Consider the following 22,630-nt stretch of genomic DNA (forward strand, 5'->3'; position numbering starts at 1 on the left):
TTTTGTCTAGAGGTCAGCTTTGGCTCGGGGCCTGTTGCTCAGGCCTCAGTACTTCATCCCTCTGGAATAATACGCTGGCATTTGAAGTATTCAAGTGAGGAGTAACTTTCACACGGAACAGAATGATTGAGACCTATTGCCTAAAGCTCACAGGCGATCACCGGAGAGCGTGGGAAGTCTCCAGTGCTGCAGTTTGCTCGGCTGCCAGGGGTGATCCTTGCGGCTTGAGCTGAGACTTTGCGAGAGGTTTGTGTGGCACTTGCACAGCTCCAGAGGGAGTCCTAACGGAGCCAGCTGCTCGTAGAGATTCAGTGCTATATGACTACATCAGGAGATTGTGTATGTGTTGGAGGTCTGAAACTTGGAGCTGGTGGCAAATAGGAGAATTCTGTGTTTTAACCTCTCTGCGGCATTGTGCTGAGACAAAACTTTTCTTCTCTTACCCTGAAAGCAGGTCTTAGATTCTGCATAAAGTTAAACGTTAAAAGCTGCTCTTTCTGTAACCACAGAAAAATGAGTTGTCACTGATTCAGTAACACCTTTCTTGTCTCCACTTCTTGCGTAAAAATGGAATAGTCGGTTCTTGATCTATCTTTGTCTTTTGCAGGAAGAATCCCCTTCACTTTCAGCAGTTCAGTCACCCTCACGATGATGACTATCATGAAACCGAGATCGTAACTCAGGATAACAAAGATAACCGGCCTGAATGTCCGTATGGAACGGCTTGTTACAGGTAAGAAGCACTGTGCAAAATGGCTTTGCTTGTTTTACCGGTTAAGAATGTTCTCCCCTGGAGTTGCAAAATGGCTATAGGATAGTGATGTTAAACCTCGACTGTGGCCTTCCAAAATCTGCTGTGGACAGACTTCTACCTTTAAAGCACCCAAGTCTGTGCAAAATTTTTTTTGTGATTTCAGCCGGCGAACCTGAAGACTTGACTTTTGAAACCTATTCAGCGGCCCAACAATCAAAACTTTTTCACTTTTCAACATGCAGTAAACTGTTCTTCTTGTATAGAAACAATAAGTTATTGTTACGCGTTGCTCCTGATATGTAACTTTTAGTTTAGATATTGATAAAATATTTGTTGAGGTTTTGTACAAACACTCTGTTTTAATCCGTATTTGATGTGTAAGCAAGCATAATTTAGGTACCAGCAAGAAAATGCAGTTCATGGCAGACTGCTGCTTCTTTTAACCACTGTTGATTCAAAAGATCCTTTTGTTCCATTTGTTTCTCAACATCTAGGTTTTACACTTCTATTTAGCAGAGTTTCATGACTGCTTTGTAATTGGTGCAATGGACAAAAGGATATATTTTGAGGCAACAGCCCTTCTGTGGGGGCATACTGAAACGAACAGCTGCTGTTCAAGATTGTGCTTGAGCAAAAACATTTTCTCTCTCTCCTGGGAAGTGTGATGATCCTAAAGAGCGTGTTCTTCACAAAATGTAAGAAAATGAGGGTAGCTTTTAGGAAAAATCCATCTTACGTTCAGCTAACACAGAAGTATTTCTCATCTGAAAAACATCTGTGAGATGAATTTCTCATCTCGGGAGCAGAAATCTGGGTTTATACTGGTCATGAAATTGCCGACATGCTTTCCAGGAGTACAACGGAACTAAAACTGTCTCCCCTTGCAGGTAAGAGAACTCCTGTGCTGCATTAGTTGATCTTTTCTTAATCTGCGTTTCATTCTTTTGGGGGTAGAAGCAACAGGTGTCATTTGAAGGGTTTTCATGTTATTTTTGTTGTCTTTATCTGCTGGCTACTACTTGAATACCTAATTGAATTATCTAAGTGCTATGCCTTGAGTTGGGATCAAATGCTCTGATGCTGACAATACTTGCAAAACACTGAATTAGGCAACTGTTTTTGTTTCGGTACAGTGTATTTAAAAAAAGGTGTACTTGCATGTTTTTATTCAGATAACAATCCCTTCTAATGCACATGTCATGTGCTTTGGGACAGCAGTAGCCATAAAACTGTAAATCAACTTGAAGTATGTGAATTTGTCACGTTATCTGACATGAAAATAAGGTATTTCTACTGAAGAGTATGCTGGTTTTGAAGAATAAGAAAATAAATAACTAACTAGTTTTACAAGGTGGTCTTCACAGGAAGGGTGTTTTGTAAAATATCCCCAAAATTCTGCAGTTACAGACATTAATCTTGTGTTTCAAGCAATGTCACGTGGTATGTCATTCTTAAATAGTGGGCTTTCATTCTTTTCAGAAGCAAAAATTATGACAACTGATCCAGTTTTCTTCCAAAGTTGGATATTTTTTTTTTATTATTTTCTGCAAAACAGTAAATTGAGCTGAAACTATTTTAACGTGCAGCCTTGAGAAAAGCCTCTAATGCACTAACACAACAGATGAGCACGATGTAAGTGGGACCGAGTTAAAATATTAGAACAGCATTGGATAACTGCTTGGGGGGTGGGGGTGTGTGGAGGGGGATAAATCAGCGTGTTGTGACCTGGATCACAGCCTGAATGAGGGCAGCATTTACTGCAGATCCCAGAGTAAGTTTGATTTTATTTTTTTCATTGCATTGATGCTGTTTTTTAATAGAAGACATACACACTTGTATGTTGAACTTTCTGGATTGCAGCAGCATATTGCAGAAATGAATAATCTCTCTTAACAATCCTTCTATGTCCTTTCCCTGTGATACTACTTTGCGACAAGCCATAATTTTCCCAAACTATTTGATTTGTAGCTTTATGTTGCAGAATATTGAAGCTTTGCCTGTGTATCTGAGACTTGTGATGCACTGGGCGTGCATTGTGCTTTATGCACCAGAGGTTCATGTTCTGGTTTCGTTTCTAGTGAGAGTAAATAATTGGATCACTTCTTATTATGCTGAACAAATGCATCTCATCTTACAACTATCTCATCTCTTGGTTTTGATCAGCTTTTTTTTTTTCTTTTTTTAATTAAAGGCCGAAACAAGAGGAATTCTTACTGAACCCTTTTTTTTTTTTTTTTCCACCCTACATTTGATATGCTGAGACACTGCAGTAAAGCACTGGTCACAGAATTTTATTTAAAAAAGAAATTAAAATTATTCACAAAATACAAAGGAGTTCTGGGAACTTGCTGAGTTCTTGTTAAGTGTGGAACAAGGTGGCAAATCAAGCTTGTACTGTTTTCTTCTTTGCAGGAAGAATCCACAGCATAAGCTAGAATACAAGCACAGTGCACCTCCAGGTAAGCCAAGTTGTTCAGTACAGCTGAAGAAACCCCAAACCCAGTAATTGATGCCAAAACCTTGGAATAAAATGCTTTAAGTGAGTAACACTGCATTTGCGGCTTGCTCTGTGTTGCCCTGCGCCCTTGCTCTTAAGCATGAGGTGCTGCCCTTGACACTGATAAGGAAGTTCAGGTTGCTTGGCCGCTGCACACTTAACATTCACTTTTTTAAATGTTTTTCAACTGAAGCAAGATGGTCTGGGTCAGACACCATTGATGTAGTTTGTATGCTTTGTATCTTAGGATTTGAGAAACATGCCACGTGGCAAGTGGCTATTTTCATGAGTTTAACAGGTTTTTTTGAAAATTAAGCATGGTGTAGTGTGATCTTAGCAGATCTCTCTATTCTGCTTCCTCCATTTGGAGTTGGAGTATTACAGTGAAAACAGGGAATACACTGAAGTATTTCTCAACATTTCAAATGGATACTGCGGTAAATTTTTTCTATACCTTTTTTTCCCATCCCCATAGCATGTATGCTCTGTTGAGGCTTGGAGAGGATATAATTAAAACTGAATCTGAGCTTATATTCTAAAAGTCTTTCTATGTTCCAGTAACTAGACTTGTTGCAAAACACAGGGGAATGTACTGTTTACATTTTGTCTGTTCTTAGAGAATTCAGAGAGATACTTTGCATTTTTTTGTGCTTTTTCTTAATTATTGGACTTGGAGGGTTTTTTTCCAATTTAATTCCCAATGCAAAGAACAATGCTTTAGAGCAGAACAGTTATGGAAATGTAATGATAATGCATTTTACTTTAAAAAATCAGGATTATGACATTACTCCTGCCCATGGCAGGAGGGGTGGAACTACATGACCTTTTAGGTCCCTTCCAACCCAAACCGTTCTATGGTTCTATGGTTAATAAGGAGGAATTGCATTTATGGAAACAATGGTGTAAAATATTTAAATGCTTTGAAATACTGCAATTTTCTGCTTTAAAAACCGCAACCAGTACTGATGACATTTGTCTGCAGGCAGCATGGTTCCTACTTGTAAGAGTTGTTCATCTGAGTAATCTTTCAAGAATCATTTAATAAAAAAAAAAAAAGGTCTTTTGGGGGCAGCAGAGTAGTTTTTACACTTGTGAAGACAGCACAACCATTGCAGCATTTCTTTTAATAAGTCAGTCTTCTGTTGTAGCAACCCCTAGGAATAACCCTTATTGCTATGTTGTACTCTGACCTGACTAATAACATTTCTTTCTTTAGTAACTGAAAGTCGAACATGACAACGAACTTCAAAAAATGGTATGTTCTGATGGTATGAACGGGCACATCATCATGGGATGCAACTGATCTGCTTTGGGTTTTGGGCATTTAGTAGTGCTGGAGATGCTTGATAACACTTATCCGAGGAGAAGGTAGTCGTTATTTTAGTAAAACTCTGCTTCCTTTTTCACAAGTAATAGTGCTGAACTGGATTTGTGCCAGGCGTCCTGGCTGAGCACACCTGTGCTTCCCTGGAAGCGGGCAGCGAAACAAACAAATGTTTTAAGGAGAGACGAGTGTGACCAAACCAATTCTTCCTTCCTTAAAGAGGGTTCATAATAGGACGAAAGGAGCCAGTAGTTCATCCACAGCTAGTTAAGGTTACCCCATGAAGACTGATGGCTCTTGAAACATTGAGATATTCCTTCTGCGTTGCATTGACCTCGAAATAACTTTCAAATGATACCTGTGGATGTGGCGATGAGCTTTTCTTAGATTTACTCTGAGGTATTGATGTTACAGGCTTGTTAGGACTGAAGTGTAGAAGAAGGGTAATGCCTTTCAGCTGGGGGCGGCATTCACTGTAAACTACGCACGTGTCCTGCAAAGTTTAGTTTCTAGGCATCAGTGAGCATTTTGTAGTATCACAGGCAAGCTGTAGTCTCTCTTGATAATGTAACCTGTAATACTGTGTATGAGTATCTCCTCCATTCACCAGTAGTACACCTAGCTTGCTTTGCGGCTGCCAATAATATTAACTTACATGTTGCAGGTGCATGGGCTCTAGTGTTAAATATCCTTTAGGTCTGTTTCCAGGCATCTTTTGTCTGGAATTTTTTTTGTCTCAGTTTGGCTTCCAAATGTGAAGCTTCCTGTTATTTCTAAAAGAATTTAAAAGTGAGCTTTGAAGAGCAGTCTGATAGTCTGATAATATGCCGTATTCACTGGCCTGAACAAGGCATGAGGATGTGGAGCTGCTGCCTCTCGAGTGGAAGTGGGAACTAACTTGACGTCTTTGAGATCACCAAGGTGTGACTGGACATTTCCTAAAGAAATCTTCAAAATAGAGAGATACGCCTTCTAGAGAAAGTAAATTGAAGTGCAAATAGCTGTAGTTTTCTAGACAAAGTGGTTTGGCCTCCATTCTGTTCTGTGACTTGCTTTCCACTCAGAAATGTATTTCCCATCCCATTTCCTTAGCGTGTATGTGTGTACTTTGGCTGCCACTGAATGCTTGGTGTGGTTGTATCTGTGCACTAGTGTGTTCTGAGGCATACTTGTTAGCTGTATGCTTTGCCACATCCCATGATGCAAGTACGAGCCCCATCTTGATCGCCGCTGCCTTGCAGAAATGTGCATTGTAGAGTGGTGAAAATTGTTAGCAGCATTGTAAGTGCAGCGAGTGGTTAAGACTTTATAATGAAGCAAGCTGGACTGTGTGCATATCTGAAGCTAATCAAAGCTAATCTTGAAGGTTTTAAATTGTAGCTGTGCCTTTCATAAGAACACCTTCCTTACTGGAACGGTAGATCCTGCGCGTGCAGCTCGTGGCAGGTGGTCAGCCAGGTGTGGTTATGGATGGAAAAGTGCTTCTCTTGTAAGCGTGTAAAACTTTGACGTGGGAGTGAAACTCAATCTGTTAAATTCAGCTCCTCTTCCTAAGAACGAACCAGGGAAAAATTGATATTCCATGCACAGTGGGAAGAAGGTAATTCACTCGTTAAAGTTCTGTTTGTATTTGATGATTTTTTTAAATTTATTTTTTCCCCTCACTATCTTGTTGACTGGCTTGCTTAGTTGTCTTGAGGTGAAAGCTTGTAAAAGGTTGCACTCAGCAAGCTCGCATCTGAGGCGGTCGTCCCGAGCCATGCAAGATCACACAGGCAGGGTTCCATCAGCCTTTATTTCGTGCTGTTTGGCACAACTGCACTGTTAAGCACAGCAGGATTAATTTCCGTACAAGTGTACTGAAACTCCACCAGCCAAGAGAAGAAGGGTGCCACCTACATGGTACTTGCCACGTTTAGTTTTTAACATCGTTAGTGTAATTGCTACGAGATGGATTCCAAGTTGCCCATAGAGAATGTGTTCTGTGTTCTGCGAAATAGTCTAAGGCTAATTACTGGGGGAATAGCTGTAAGAGACGAAGGAAAAAAAAAGGAGAAAGGCTAGAGTTACATTGTCATTACATTGTCACTGCTGAATGACCTTACTACCTTGTTGCTACTGGGACGAACGACCTGCTGTGGCTATGGCCTATGCATAATTCTGCTACACACTTCTTTGTATGTTATCTAGCAAGCTGATCAGGTCACTTCCAGATACAACCCTGTGGAAAGGGGTGGTCAGCAAGCTTTTTCTCCCCACGTAAAGGACATACTTTCAGAGAATGTTTCAAGGTCATCTTTATAAATATGGAACAGGGGAAAGGCAGAATTGTGCTTAATGAGCAGCTTCAGGGGCTGTGGAGCTGAATTAGACTATAGCAGAAAGAGCTGGCGTGAGAAGACCTGGACGGAAGCGCATCATTTGCTGCTGAAATCTAAAGACATTGGTGGATGGGGATGAAAAACATAGTATGCTCCTCATACATTTGTAGGAAACATATGGAAGTCATCAGTATTTTTTGCAGAATTCCTATTTCTGTTGTAAAATACCTGCAGTGCTGTAAGAGCAGCTTTTCTTTGCTAAGCAGGTCTTGGGCTTATTATTCTCACAGGCCTCGTCTGAGAAGAGAGGTTTTGTTCTTAATGTATTTAGCATCTTTGTTTCAACATCTCCCTCTGAGACGTAATTCCTTCTGCACAACCATAGTCTGTGATTCTTAGAAGAAATTCTGCTGTTATGGGTAAACATGGGCATGATTACTTTCCTCTAAAGTCTGGTAAACAGTAAACTAGCAAGCATCATATGGGATTACAGCTGAAATTGACAGCTGGACATTTTCAGGATTTTCTGCTAGGTGGTGCACAGTATAGGTTGCTGCCCACAGGATATCTCTCAGTTGTAGTATCGGCTGTGTCACACGTGGCTGACTCTATTCGAAGTAGTCATTGGGTGTCTCTGTAGCACAGTTCACCCATAAAATTGTGTACCTTTGAGGGACTTGACTGCTACTGTAAATGCTTTTGAAAACCTAGGGTGAGAGCTGCTATAGAGTATAAAATGTTAATCAGACCATAAGATAATGCTGGAATAGTAACATTCCCACTAGCAGAAAAATGTAACTGACAGAGGATGTGATCTGACTACATCAGGTGCTGGTGTTCTTGCTTGTTCACCACACGCATAGCTTGAGTGTCTGGAGCTCTGACCCGAGGTTTCAAGAAGCTGCAAAGACATACGTGAGGTTGGTATAAACATGGCTGATTTGGACTGGGTTGTGTAGCTGAGAAGAAAAGCACATTTCTAGTTTCATATAAAAGATGATAAGAACTGCTCAACAGATAAATGACTTGTATGAGATCATTGACAGGTTATCTCCAGATGAGAGAAGAATGCAGAAAGCGGAGGCTGGGGGGAAAAGGAACAAATAGAGCTTTACTCAGGGCTATGACTTAAGGGCAGCATAACATGAGTGGAATATTAACAGACGGTGGCTAGTTAGGAATTGTGGGCATGTAGGAAAAAGGGAGGTAGCATAGGCTGGTAGAGCAATGGTTGTGCACATCTGGCAAAGTCCAAAAGCAGTGGAAATCAACTTGTTAAAGGTTCACAGCTACTGGTAAGTCAAAGGAGAAGGCAATGCTGCTAGGGCGGCAACTTTGCCCAGATGCTACCGAGTCAGGTAGATAAGGCTTCTTCAAAAAGCAGGATTACCCTGTCTCTGGGAATTGGTTTAAATATGCCAACGTGTTTGAGCAATTAAAGGATGACTGCAAGACAAGCTGCCTAAAAAACGTTTAAGAACATGCTGTGAGCAGCATCCATTTCTCATACATAGAGGTTTCCAAGTCTTTAATTCCTGCCAGTACAGAGTATTGTGACATACTGTGAAGACAGAAGGCAATTTGATCACAACGTGTAGGTTGTGCAGAAGATGGATAGGCAGCAGATGAGACAGCAGTGCGATAGAATAGACTGAACTGGGAAATGGGTAGGCTGCCTCCAGCTCAGGAAAGAAGTGTTGAGCATTTGTTGTTTCCTTAACCTGTGTGCAGAAAGGAAGCACAGACTACCCAGCACAGATCCAAGTTGAGAGCGTAGGAGGCGAGTGATCTATGAGATTGTCTTTGCTCCCCTGAAGCTCAGGAAGGAAGTGAATGGGAATTCAAAGCCATGTCAGATTCTAAAGAGCAAGAGTATAAAATAGCCCTAAGTAAATATGGATGGGTGCAGGCAGAAAATTTAGGGTCAGAATAGCTGTCTAGCAAGAGCTAGGGGCTAAATGCCAAGAAAGATGCCTCGTTTAGGTACAGAAGTAACGGGAAGAAGACCAGGGAAATGGTGTATGCCACTGCTTCAGGAAAGGAGAGTTGTCAGAAGACGTTGTCTGATACTGGTTTCTTCTGATATCAGAAGATGTTGTCAGAAGAGGCCTGATTACTGTTTTCCAAGTGCTGGAAGAAAAGCCACTAGGGAGAACTTTCTTAATTGATCAGACTGGTAAGCCCTGCAGAAGTGGTCAGAGAGGGATGGTACAGCTTTTCATAGCAGTCTTGAAAATCACACACAAAACTGTCAGCATTGGATAGAGTGCTTTAGTTGAGCCTTTCTCCTGTTGAGGAGAGGGGCTAACTAGATGGCCCCTGCAAGGTCTCTTTAGTTCTGTATTTATTATTCATGAATATATGGCATTGTTGTCCCTACAGGAGAAAGGGCTGTGGAGAAAGACGGTGCCAATGATGATGAACCAAATGAGTATGACCTTGGTGACAGCTTTAGAGGTGATGAGGAAGAGGAGTGCGAACCTACCGACGAAGACTCTGACTGGGAACCAAGTTCAGAAGACAAGGATAACGAAGATGTTGAGACGCTTTTGCAAGAAGCGTCTAGATTTGTTAGAACCAAAAAGTAGCTGCATGGACCGATGTTACAAATGTCCAAGCTGGTTATGGTGAAACATGGATGTGTAAGGAGGGGAACTGCTTTGAAAACTGTTTTTTCCTCAGTGATGTAGGCACTGCAGGAGGATTTTAATGAGGGTGAGGGGATTCAGCAAGGCCTTTCTTTTCCGTATGGGTTTTTTTGTTTTGTTAAGTGGTGGAACCAGAGGACTGAGCTCTGAAACTTTTTTGTGTTCCCCCCACCCCCCCCCATCTCTCTCTTATGCAGCACCATTGGTATTTCATAGTTTGAAATACAGTTTTAAAGGTTGTTAATGCTTCTTCTTGCAGTGCTTGAAAGAAATACTGGCCTTAAGAAAGGCTTTTCTTTTGCTGAAAGACAGTATGTACAGTGTTGGATGAAGGGGAGTTACACTGCCCACCTGCAGTATCGCAGACTACTTCTTGGCCATCACTGGGGAGTTTGTCTAAATTTTTTTAACGTTCTTTTGAGTTAGTGCAGTGCTACTGGCTTTCCTCTTGGGTGTCATTTCTTTGATTCTCTTGATGTGCAGGAGTTAAATACAATATGTGTAAATCACTTGAGAACAGTATATCAGCCTATCGAACCGCTTGGTTGTCTAAACAATGATTATGGTGTATTTGCTGTAATTACAGTAGGACCTCTTCCCATGCCTGTACCTCACTGGAATTATGTTCAGTTCACAACAAAGCTGAAGTCTTGGTGACTGTTTTTTTGCACAATTAAACTTGTAACATACTGCGGAAAAAACATTTGCTTGTGTCTCTGTGATTTCTAAAGACTGTTGGAAGATCTTCCCTTCCGTGTGTTCACAGCACGCCTGAGCTTTCAAGAAAGTAAGTTAAAAATTTTAGTGTGTTTCAGGACAGGTGACCGGAGCCGTGTGAATTTGGCACCTTTTTGGGCAGAGTCTGGAGATTCTGCAGGGGAAGTGTTCTTGTGTGGCTCTGGCTGCCCTGGGAATGCCTGCCCAATGGCAGCTGGAGACAGACGTCCAGGCACACTCAAGCTTTTCAGCTGGGTGGCTTGATGTGCTCTGCTTAAAATGCAGCAGCCGTTGCTGCAAGCTGGCATTGGGGGCTTTTGGATGTGGGGACCATCTTCTGCCAATTGTGTGTCAGAAGCTTCTCTCAAAAATTGTAAAAGTCAAACATGCAAACATTTAGGATGGGCAGCTGTTGCAAATTTGGAGAACGTCACCTTCTGTTGGCCAATGGCTTACTGTTTGCTAAAGTTATTCCATGCAGAAAGAACCCGTTTGGTGTTTTGTACAGTGTCTGGTGATTTCTGTGACCATAACCTTCCTCGAGCCAAAGCACTCTATTTCACAGCATTATTTTGTGAATGGCTATTTAAGCTGCTCACAGGAGCTACTAGCCTTTCCTTTGAAAGCAAGTCAGATCTGGACGCTCCCAGTCAGATCTGTAATCACAAAAGCACGTTTGGAAGTAAACTTTGATGTTGCATGATCAGGACTGAAAAACTTGGGTGTGACCAAAGCAGCACACTGGGACAGTCAAAGCCGTGGTTGAGCTGCTCTGTGCTGGTAGGTCGAAGTTCTCTCTGTTGAAGTGCATTTCTCTGTTCTTGTATCCTTTTCTTAACAGCAGGATGCGTTTTTATTCTTCTGGCAGAATGAACTGGTAACTCCAGGATACTGGAATCCTGATTGAAACTACTCTTGCAGATACAGATGAGAGTACCCAGGCGCTCAGCAGACCCTCAAGTGTCAAGTTACCCAGTATTTGCTCAGTGAGTCAGGAAGGCAGCGCAGCTCAGTGAGCTGAGTCTAGAGGTAGTCCTGTGATGACACTGGCTCTGGGTACAGTTTATTCTGTAAATACGTTGTTGAACTAATCAAGGGCACATTCTGACTGTCTGTGCCAATTGCCTCCAAAAGGCAGAGGGTAACATTTCACCGTGCAGAGCCTGCATCACATTACCCTGCAATACACGCTTTTTTGCTCTGAAAAAAAACCAGACTGGTGGAATATTTACCCCCCTGCCCCCTCCCCAGCAAACGCATTTTTAAGTACTGTACTTCAAACGAAGTGAATAAGAAGTGCTTCTCTTCAGCTGTCACCTGAGAGGGTACCCATCCGCTTTACTAATCTGGCTATAAGATGTGTAAGCCTCTGTTCCCTGTGTGTTGGGGTGCAGACTGTAACTCCTCCCTCCTTTTATCTCGTGGTGCTACAGGCAGCTCTCAAACTGCCCCCAAACTCTCTTTCTGTAACAGCTCAGATGCCTCTCCTTGCCTTCATTTAAAGCCTGGTCAACATGGAGCGTCCGCCCTCAACACAGAGCATGGGGAGAAGTGAATTCCCTTTTGATTTGTAGCATCCTTTGAAGTATTTAAAGGCCTTTAGACAGCTCTTCTGTTAAGAAGATGCTGATGTTAAACAAGTCCATTCACCCGATGATTAATCCTGTGAGACCCTGTTTCCTGAAGCCCTGATCCTTCTTAGCCATAGCCTCTGGCTGCTTTCTCCTTGGCTTATGTCTTTCTGGAGGAGTGATCCTCAGAAACAGGCACTGTTTCAGGTGAGAATGAGAGGAGGCCCCAGCCCAGGCATGACCCTGGGAGGGGTTTTCCACTGACCATCACTAATTGGGTTGAGACAAACCTCTGCTGGCCTGTTCATGGGCACGGCAGGTGAGGGGGCGCGGAGGCCGTCTGGGGTCCGTGCCCAGGTACCTGCCCTTGACAGGGGCTCGAGAGGAGGGAGCTGCTCTGCTGCTCCTGTCGCGCAGTCCCCTCTTTATTGCCATTTTTGGTTGTGGTTGCCTGAATACACATGAACTCTTGGATAATGACTTAATCTTGGAGCGGTACCTGCAATGCAGCTCTTTAGTTAAACTAATGTGACTTCATTTTTAACCTAAATGAATTAATTTTCAAATGAATTTAATTCTTGTCTGCTTTCCTTGCCTCTCAATTCGTCAGTATCCTGCCGTGACATCTGGGCAGCCAGCAAGGCAGTAAGAGATTTCCATACGCTCAGCTGTGGAATCTCACCAAGTTGATTGCAAGTGTCTTGCAAGTTTCTCGCCCAATGTATTTTGCTGAAGGGAGTCAGCGTGCGCGGTGTTGATGCTGACAGGGAAGCACGTTACAGGGCTTGGCCGAGTGCCCTCTCCCTGCAGCGGGGTGAAGGCCCGCTGCCCTCCCTGCGGCCGCCTGAGGAGGCCTGGGTGGACGCGGTGCCCTGTGCAACACCCCCGCTGTGTTTTTGGAGCAGCTCACGTGGCCGTCCCCCTGTGAGCAGGCTCCTCTCGGGAAGGAGTCGAGGGGGGCTCAAGGGGGCCCCTCGGCTCCCGCCGTGCGCGGCCTCCGCAGCGCCGAGCCCGCCGCCCCCCGCGCTGGGCCTGCGCTGGGCCGGGCCGGGCCCGGGGCTGCCTGGGGCCCCGCCGGGGCTGCGGGCGCTGTCGCCTAGCAACAGGCGCCAGGGCGCTCGCCATTGGCTGGGCCCGGAGGCGTCGAGGCCGCCGGCCAATGGGGTGGCGCCTTGTCATAAGAGAGGGAATCGGCGGGGTTCCCCGGAGCGCGTCTGGCTGCGGCGAGGGCAGTGCGCCTCGGCGCCTCCCCGCGGGCGGCTGTGCCCGGCGGCCGCTGCTGCCGCCGCTGTGGCCGAGCCCCCTCGGCGGGGAGCTGCCCTCGGGGCTGGGAGCGGCCCCCGCCGCAACCCGTCCGCTGTGGGGAGAGCCGGCCTGGAGACCCTGCCCAGGGCCCGGCTGGAGCCGGGCTGCGTCAGGACGGAGCCGCCCCAGGCACGGCTTCAGGTGGGGTTCGGCCGGGGCCGGGGCTGAGGTGCGCGGTGAGGGGGGCCGGGTGGGAGCGAGCGGGCGAGCCCTGCCCTGCCCTGCCGGGCGGGCTCTGCCCCGGGCGCCGCTGCCTCTCCCCTCGCTCGGGCCGCCCGAGCGGCGGGCGGGCTGCTCCGGGCTCCGGCCGGGGCTGTGGGCAGCCGCTGCGCTGCGCTGGGCCCCGCCCCGCCCCTCCCCTCCCATTGGCTGGTGCCTGCGCGGCTTCGGGAAGCTTCGGGCGGTACCTGCCGGCGCGAGGCGCGCGCGGAGCTGCCGTTAGGCGGCGGCGGCGGCAGTTTCGGGGAGGACGGCCGGGTGAGCCAAGGCCTCGTCCGGCGGGAGTGGCGGGGGGCGAAAGGCGCTTTTATCGCGGAGGCAGGCGGCGGGCAGCCTGCCTGCGGGCCTGGGGCCTGTGCGCGGCCCTGCCGTGAGGAGCCGGCGCGGTGCCAGGCCGCGAGCGTGGCGCTCCCGCCGGGTGGTTTAGCGTCAGGCCCCCGGTTGAGAGGCTGAGCCTGGCGTCAGGGAGCAGGGACCTCTGGTGCTGCCTGTTTCCACCTCAAAAGAAAGGCTGAACGCACGCATGCACCCCTCGGCATTTGAAAGCTAACGGAGTTGGTGAAGGGTGTGCTGTTGAAGTGAGGGGCAGTTAAGGCGGTTCATAGGTGCCAGCACCTTCAGAACGTGTTCTTAAGGCAGTTTTTCATGTGGAATATTATGCAGAAACTCTACAGGAGTTTCGTGCTCAAGGAGCTCCAGTCTTCCTGTGCTGATGCGTTGTTTCTGTGGTATTTTAAATACGTTGTTTTCTGTATTGTATTTCAAGCGCCATAGTGATTGTGCTGTCCTGTCATAGAGCAGCCCGGTATCACAGCGCTGCAGGGGTGCGATTGTTGGCGAAGCGCCTCAGGAGCCCGTTGTCATGTCGCAGTGGAGCAGCCCTTTGTTACGCTGCCGAGGAGGAGCCAATGATGGCAGTGCTCTGGAGGAGCCGGTGGTTGCTTAGTGCTTGGCAAAGCCCTTGGTGTCGCTGTCACAGAGGCGTCCTTGGTGTCACCACGCCGGAGTAGTGTGTCCTGGCACCTCTCCAGAGGATGGCTTTGTGCCGCCCCAGCAGAGCAGTGGTTACCAGGGATTGCCGGAGGAGCAGTTTGTTTGATGCCCAGCTCTTCTTGGAGCCCCTTTGCTGCATCGGAGGAGCCGTTGGTGGTGCAGCATTTGAGGAGCCCCTGAGCGCTCGGCCACAGAGGATCCCTTTGTGGTGCCGCTCTGGAGGAGCCATTTCTTGCTTTGTGCTTGGCAAAGCTCTTGGCGTTTGCCGTCCTGGAGGCGTCCTTGCTGTCATCACGCCAGAGGATCGTGTCTTCGCGCCGGCTCGGAGGTTGCTTTGTGCCGTCCCAGCAGAGCAGTGGTTAGCAGGGATCGCCGGAGGAGCAGTTTGTTTGATGCCCAGCTCTTCTTGGAGCCCCTTTGCTGCATCGGAGGAGCCATTGGTGGTGCCACGCTGGTGAGCCGTTGGTGGTGCAGCATTTGAGGAGCCCCTGATGGCTTGGTGGCGGAGGAGCCCTTTGTGGTGCTGCTCTGGGGGAGCCATTGGCTGCACCGTCCCACAGGAGCTCTTCATTGTGGTTCCCGGAGGCACCTTGCGTCGTGCTGTGTGGAATGAGCCGTTGTTTGCCCCGTGCCAAAGGAGTAGTTTCTTGTGGCAGCCTGGAGGAGCCCTTCATAGGAGTCCTGTGGAGCAGTGCCACGTTGCTGAGCAGCAGTGGAGCCCGTCAGGGCAGTGGCGTGGAGGAGCCCTTGGTGGCAGCGCCCTTGAGGCGGAGGCGTTGACGCCTTAGTGCTGGAGGAGCCCTTGATTGCGCAGCCCTGGAGGAGCCTTTCTTTGCGCTGCCCCGCAGGAGCCGCTCCTTGCGCTGCCTGCTAGGGCACCTGTGTCACCTTCCGTTGGAGGAGCCCTGGCTGGCGCAGCCCCAGAGGAGCCGTGCATCACCGCGCCCACGGGAGATCTTCCTGACGCTGCTGGTGTGGTAGGTATTGTACGGTAGGTGTTATACGGTAGGGTATAGTCTTGTGATCTTGAAAGGATACTGCGTATTGTGGTGTTTGTATCGCCATGTATGTTGTGGTGTAGTCTGTGTTACTGTATTTTATGGTTTCTTATACATTGCATGGTATGTATTGTGTTACAAGTTTTGTTGTTTTGTATGTGTTGAATAGCATGAATTGTATGATATGTATTCTGTTGTATCATATTTGGTTTTGCATTGTCTTGCTCTGTATTTTGTTTAATGGTATGTATTTGATGTATGGTAGCCTGCAACAGTTTGTGTCGTTTTGTGTGTTGTTATTTCTGTTTTAGGGTGGATGGTATGGTAGTGCCCATTGTTTGTATCCTATTGTGCGCTTTGGTATTTATCACAGTCTGTAGCATGCAATAGCTAGTGGTTTGTATTGCATTTTGTATTTCATATTTTCCCTGGTATTTCGTATGTTGTGTGGTACATAGTGTACATATTGCATTTTGCATTGTATGTTTTGTGTTGTACTGTCGTCTGCTTTGTATGGAGTACGACGTTGTATGGTATGATGTTTCTGCCATGTGTTGTATTGTATGTGTTGGCGTATCATTTGTATTGTACTGTAGGTATTGTCTTGTTTGCCTTGTACTTTATCTCCTGTTGTATGTATTGCCTTGTATTTTGTATTGTACGTATTTTATTTTGTGTTCTATTTGTATTTTTTATGTATTGTATTTGTAATCTCTTGAATTTTGTCCCGTATGTAATGCATCGTGTGTATGGTCTGTTCAGTATTTTGTAGCCTGTGGTATGTATTTTCTGTTGGAATGCTTTTAATGTGTTGCATGTATTGTGTTTGAAATACGGTGTAGTATGAGTTGTATTTGAAGTACGGAATTGTATATGTGGCATTTTATTTTGTTGTCTATATGGCTTTGTATTCTAGTCCATGTTTTCTGACGAATTTTTGATGATAACTTTTGTTGTATTGCCCCCTTTTTTTTTTTTTTTTCATGATGTATTTTTTCTTGTGCTGTAGTTTGTGTTGTATGGCGTGATACACGTTGTGTGGTGGGTATCATGTTCTGGTTTTTATTGCTGCGTCTTGTATATTTTGTATGTTTTGTCATCTGTTGTATTTTTTTCTTGCGTCGTTTTGTAAATGTTTTCTGTATTGTGTTACATGATATTGTATGTCTTGTTTCTAGTTTGTGTCATATTCTGTGGTGTTGTTAGCAGCGTGGTGAGTATTGCATGGTGGTACTTGACTGTTTTGTATCCTATTATCTGGTATGGCATGTATTGCAAAGTATTGCTTGTACTCTCTCTGATTTAGTCTTTAGCATTGTATTTTGTATTCTGTTCATTGTATTTTACACACGTTGTGGTATTTGGAGTTGAACGTTTTGTACGGTACCGCAGTTTGTTTTGTACAGGCTCCTGCGTGCGTGGTATGGTATGGCGTCGGTCCCATGTATTGTATGTATGGTGTCACATTATTCCTACTGTATTCTCTATATTGTCTTGTTTGTATTGTCATGTATTTGGTATTGTAGTTTGCGTTGTATGTGTTGTCTTACATTTTGTATTCTTTTTGTATTGTGTTTTCTGTATATTGTGGCCTGCGCTGCCTTCTATGTATGGAGCTGTATTGCGCGGCTTGTAACGTACGAGGGTTTGTCATGTGTTTTGTATTCTGCGTAGTGTGTTTTGTTTTAGATGTGGTAATGTGTTTTGTACGTATTGCAATGTACCTTTTTATTTTAGTGCTTTTTTGTGTTGGAATGTATTTTCTCTTGGAATGCAGTATACCTTGTAATGCGTGTTGTATTTTATGTAGGGTGTGTATTGTGTGGTAAGCTATGTGACACACGGAGTTGTATGTATTGTATTCTGTATTTTGTCTTTAACGTTGTAAGTGTTGTACGTGTTGTATTGTATCGCGCATGTTGTGTCCTGTCTGTCGCGTGGTATGTCCCGATACTGATTGTCTTGTGCTCATTGCATTGTATGTATTCTGTGTATTGCAGTCCATGTATGGTATAGTATTTGCATGGTATGGCGTTTATCAGGTGTCGTGTGTCAGATTGCATTTCTCCTGTTGGTGTCTGAGGCTGCATTTTGTGTTGTAGGTATTGTAGCAAATATCGTATTGTATGTCTTTTATTTTGTACTGAATTTTTTGCAATTTTTGTGTGTATTCCACTATGTATTGCGTTTTCTGTATTTTGTCTGTTCTATGGTACGTATGGTATTGCACATATTGCATGGAACATAAGGTATGGTATTTATCGTATCGGTTTTCCATATTGTGTTGTCTTTTGTAACTTGTTTTGTAATGCATTGTGTATTACGCTGTGATTTGTACTGTATTGTAAGTTGCATGGTGCTGGTTACTGCATTTTGTGTGTTGAATGGCAGGAATTGTATGCTTGACAGCCTGTACTGCACTTTTTGTACTGTGCTGTAGTGTCGTCCAATAATTTCTGTAGTACTGCAGCCGTCCTTGCGCCACCCAGGAGGGCCCCGCTCACCGCACCGCGCTGGGGGATCCCTTGACGGAGCAGCCCCAGAGGAGCTCTTCATCGCAGCACCCAGGTGGTCTTGAAGTCCTTCGCCGCGCCGTGCCAGAGGCACTGGGAGTGTCTGTTTTCTGTTTCGCAGGTGTGGGTTGTGCTTTATTGTGTTGCAGGCATTACGTTGCACAGTGGTTTGTGTCATCTGGTTTGTTGCTGTTTGCATTTCAGTGTGTCTTGTGTGTATTTTGTGGTATTGAATGTATTGTAATATTTGTATTGCAGAATCTTTTCTGTTTTGTAGTGCGTTTACCATTTTCTATTGCCTTTCTTATAAAGTACCGTAGGTGTTGTATTTTGCATTGTAGTGTTGTGTTGTGCCGTAGTTTGTTTTCTGTTCTGTCCTGTACGTATTGTATGGTATGACATTTATCCGACGTATTGGAGCATATCGAGGTGTATGATTTGTATGGTACTATATGTAGTGTCTTGTCTTGTATGTATTGCCTTATATTTTGATGTGCGTTATATGCATTTACTTTTGTATTCTATTTTCTCTAAATTAGGGCATGCAAAGTGTTGTATGTATTGGGTAGTATCGGTGGTTCGTAATGGTACGTGGTATTGTAATGTCTTGTCTTGTATGTAGTGTGTTTTCTTTTATTGCAAGTATTGTAATGTCATTTATATTGTATTACATGTATTTTAATGTTGTACTGATGTATTCTGTAGCGTGGTGTGTTCTGTATCATATATATTGTGTCATGGTATTTTTGGTATCCTACTGTATGGTGTTTCCTTATAGGTAACATATAAGGAACATATAGGCTGCAGGGGTTGGGCTTGTTTAGCCGGGGGAGCCCTGCCTGCATCGTGCCAGCCCTGGAGGACACGTTCGACACGCAGCCCAGGCCGTCTCTGTGGAGCCTTTCGTCGCCCCGCGCTGAAGGAGCCCTGAAAGGCGGCGGCGCCCCGGCAGAGCCCTTCGGCACACGTCCCCAGGGGAGCCGGTCATGGCTGCGTCATTGCGTTTGCTGTTCTGTACGGCGTTGGGTTTGGTGCATTCGACTGTCTGGCGCCTTCTGTGTGTCTTACGTGGCCTGTACAGTGTGCTTTGTCGGGGATGGGTTGTGGGGGGAGGTGTACCTGGTGGAGCATATGGTAGTTGGTTTTGTGTTCCATATTCCATATTGTATGTGCTGCATAGTCGTGTATGTACTGTGTATTGCATGCTCTCGCCTGGGTTATATTTGGTGCTGTATGTATTGTTTTGGTTTTGCAGGGTTTAGTGTTTCTTGAGTTGCATCTTGTATTTCGTGCCTCGTGTGTATGGTGGGCGTCAGGTTGTATTTTGTATCGGACGGTACATCTTGTGTTTTCTGCTGGGCTGTTTGTAATGCGTCGTATGACGTATTGTATTTCAAGTCTGTTCTTTCCAGCTTGGTATGAGTTGTGCTGTACTGCGCTCACGCCACCCCGGAGGAGGTGCTGATGCTGTTGGCCCTGGAGACCCCCAGTGGCGCTGCCCCAAAGCAGCCCTATAGCGCAGCGCCCCAGGGGAGCGGCTGGTGGCGAAGTGCCTGGGGAGCCCCTCGTCGTACCGCAGTGGAGCAGCCCTTTGTTACGGTGCCGAGGAGGAGCGGATGGTGGCAGCGCCCTGGAGGCGCCATTTCTTGCTTTGCGCCGGAGGAGCCCTGGGTGTCGCCGTCCCGGAGGTGTCCTTGGTGTCACCACGCCGGAGGAGCGTGTCCTGGCACCTCTCCAGAGGATGGCTTTGTACCACCCCAGCAGAGCAGTGGTTACCAGGGATCGCCGGAGGAGCAGTTTGTTTGATGCCCAGCTCTTCTTGGAGCCCCTTTGCTGCATCGGAGGAGCCGTTGGTGGTGCAGCATTTGAGGAGCCCCTGAGCGCTCGGCCACAGAGGATCCCTTTGTGGTGCCGCTCTGGAGGAGCCATTTCTTGCTTTGTGCTTGGCAAAGCTCTTGGCGTTTGCCGTCCTGGAGGCGTCCTTGCTGTCATCACGCCAGAGGATCGTGTCTTCGCGCCGGCTCGGAGGTTGCTTTGTGCCGTCCCAGCAGAGCAGTGGTTACCAGGGATCGCCGGAGGAGCAGTTTGTTTGATGCCCAGCTCTTCTTTGAGCCCCTTTGCTGCATCGGAGGAGCCATTGGTGGTGCCACGCTGGTGAGCCGTTGATGGTGCAGCATTTGAGGAGCCCCTGAGCGCTCGGCCGCAGAGGATCCCTTTGTGGTGCTGCTTTGGAGGAGCCATTTCTTGCTTTGTGCTTGGCAAAGCTCTTGGCTTTTGTCGTGCTGGATTCGTCCTTGGTGTCACCACGCTGGAGTAACGTGCCTTCGTGCTAGCCCGGAGGGTGGCTTTGTGCTGCCCCAGCAGAGCAGTGGTTAGCAGGGAGCGCCGGAGGAGCAGTTTGTTTGATGCCCAGCTCTTCTTGGAGCCCCTTTGCTGCATCGGAGGAGCCGTTTATGGTGCAGCATTTGAGGAGCCCCTGAGCGCTCGGCCACAGAGGATCCCTTTGTGGTGCCGCTCTGGAGGAGCCATTTCTTGCTTTGTGCTTGGCAAAGCTCTTGGCGTTTTTGTCCTGCTGGATGCATCCTTGGTGTCCACCGCGCCGGAGGATCGTGTCTTGGCGCCAGCTTAGAGGTGGCTTTGTGCCACCCCAGCAGAACAGTGTTTACCAAGGAGTACCGGAGGAGCAGTTTGTTGGTGCCCAGCTCTTCTTGGAGCCCCTTTGCTGCATTGGAGGAGCCGTTGGTGGTGCCACGCTGGTGAGCCGTTGGTGGTGCAGCATTTGAGGAGCCCCTGAGCGCTCGGCCGCAGAGGATCCCTTTGTGGTGCCGCTCTGGAGGAGCCATTTCTTGCTGTGTGCTTGGCAAAGTTCTTGGCGTTTGCCGTCCTGGAGGCATCCTGGTATCACCATGCTGGAGAAGCGTGTGCTGGCACCTCTCCAGAGTATGGCTTTGTATAGGCCCAGCAGAGCAGTGGTACCAGGGAGCGCCGGAGGAGCAGTTTGTTTGATGCCCAGCTCTTCTTGGAGCCCCTTTGCTGCATCGGAGGAGCCGTTGGTGGTGCCACGGTGGTGAGCCGTTGATGGTGCAGCATTTGAGGAGCCCCTGAGCGCTCGGCCGCAGAGGATCCCTTTGCGGTGCCGCTCTGGAGGAGCCATTTCTTGCTTTGTGCTTGGCAAAGCTCTTGGCTTTTGTCCTGCTGGATGCGTCCTTGGTGTCACCACGCTGGAGTAGCGTGTCTTCGTGCTGACCCGGAGTGTGGCTTTGTGCTGCCAGAGCAGAGCAGTGGTTAGCAGGGAGCGCCGGAGGAGCAGTTTGTTTGATGCCCAGCTCTTCTTGGAGCCCCTTTGCTGCATCGGGGGAGCCGTTGGTGGTGCCACGCTGGTGAGCCGTTGATGGTGCAGCATTTGAGGAGCCCCTGAGCGCTCGGCCGCAGAGGATCCCTTTGTGGTGCCGCTCTGGAGGAGCCATTTCTTGCTGTGTGCTTGGCAAAGGTCTTGGCGTTTGCCGTCCTGGAGGCATCCTGGTGTCACCACACTGGAGGAGCGTGTGTTGGCACCTCTCCAGAGGATGGCTTTGTACCGCCCCAGCAGAGCAGTGGTTAGCAGGGAGCGCCGGAGGAGCAGTTTGTTTGATGCCCAGCTCTTCTTGGAGACCCTTTGCTGGTGCGTGCTTCAGTACAATCAATTGACATTTGCTTGCATCGAGCTGCGTCCCGTCTCTTCATTCGCCGCAAATTGGTGACCCCGATGTGATCCGTTTAAGGATCTGACGTCAAGGGCTCTCGAATCGCTTATCTGAGCGACTTGCTGGGAATCCCACAGAACTTTGCATGATCTGCTGAAAGGAGCAGGAGTCGGCCTCAAATCCCTCTGGAGGTGAGAGGTGAGCTGTGGGAAATCCATAACGGGGAGTCAGGCTTCGTCCCCAGAAAGAGACGTATATGGACTCATAAAGGGTCTTCTAGTCAGATCCGTGAGTCCCTGCCTCAGTCTCCTCAAACGGTGACCCCTATGGTGGCGTTCCGAAGCCTTGGAAGAATAAGGACGGAACTGGTCGGTAAAAAAGACAGCTGGTGGAAGAGGGCTGTGTTCTGGAGGAGACGTCTTGGGTGAACGATCGTCTTGCTGGCTGGACCAGGCAGACAACCTAAACCCCGAGGATAACACCTGTACTCATCGAGACTGGTGAGCAGCCAAGAAACTTTAGAGCTTTTAAATATTTGAAGAAGTTTTAAGACGCTCTAGAAACCTGTACTCACTGAGACAGGCGAGCAGTCAAGAAACTTTAGAGACTTTGAAAGAAATGACAGTGGTCATGTTTGTTAGCCACTGTAACAATTGTAGATATCATGTACCGCCACATGTGACTCATCTACCTGTGGTGTCTGTTCTGTTATCCTTTGTTAGACATCCGCCTATCTGCTGACCTTCTGTGTTAAAACTTTAGCGGAACACTTCAGCAGGAGAGGACAGATAAGGGTAAAAGAAATAATTAAGCAAGAGAAGCAGATGGCCAGCAAGGGCATAAATTACCTCAGACTGATAAGAACACTGCAAATGTGCAAGACCATCACATAATGAGCAAAAGGTGAAAAGTACACCGTGAGGAAGACCTACAGCCTTCCTCCCATAGACCACTGCCCACATTCTAAAGACCCCGGCCCACAATTTTTGGAAGAATCTGCGCAAGCGGGAAAGACTGATAAGCTAATTAACATATGAAGCGAGGGTAGGCGGGTTCAGGTAATGAATATGTATAGGCGTTAATGGAA

The 22,630-nt window shown here is 47.0% G+C and overlaps 1 long non-coding RNA gene across 1 annotated transcript; it reads left to right on the forward strand.

Annotated features, from left to right (window-relative positions):
- Positions 1–423: 423 nt before the first annotated feature.
- Positions 424–4,477, forward strand: LOC121081787. Its single transcript, XR_005825824.1, has 3 exons — positions 424–733; positions 3,167–3,213; positions 4,468–4,477. It is a non-coding gene; the product is annotated as an uncharacterized LOC121081787 (long non-coding RNA).
- Positions 4,478–22,630: the final 18,153 nt, after the last annotated feature.

This window comes from Falco naumanni, assembly GCF_017639655.2.
Source record: "Falco naumanni isolate bFalNau1 chromosome 6 unlocalized genomic scaffold, bFalNau1.pat SUPER_6_unloc_7, whole genome shotgun sequence".
NCBI lineage: Eukaryota > Metazoa > Chordata > Aves > Falconiformes > Falconidae > Falco > Falco naumanni.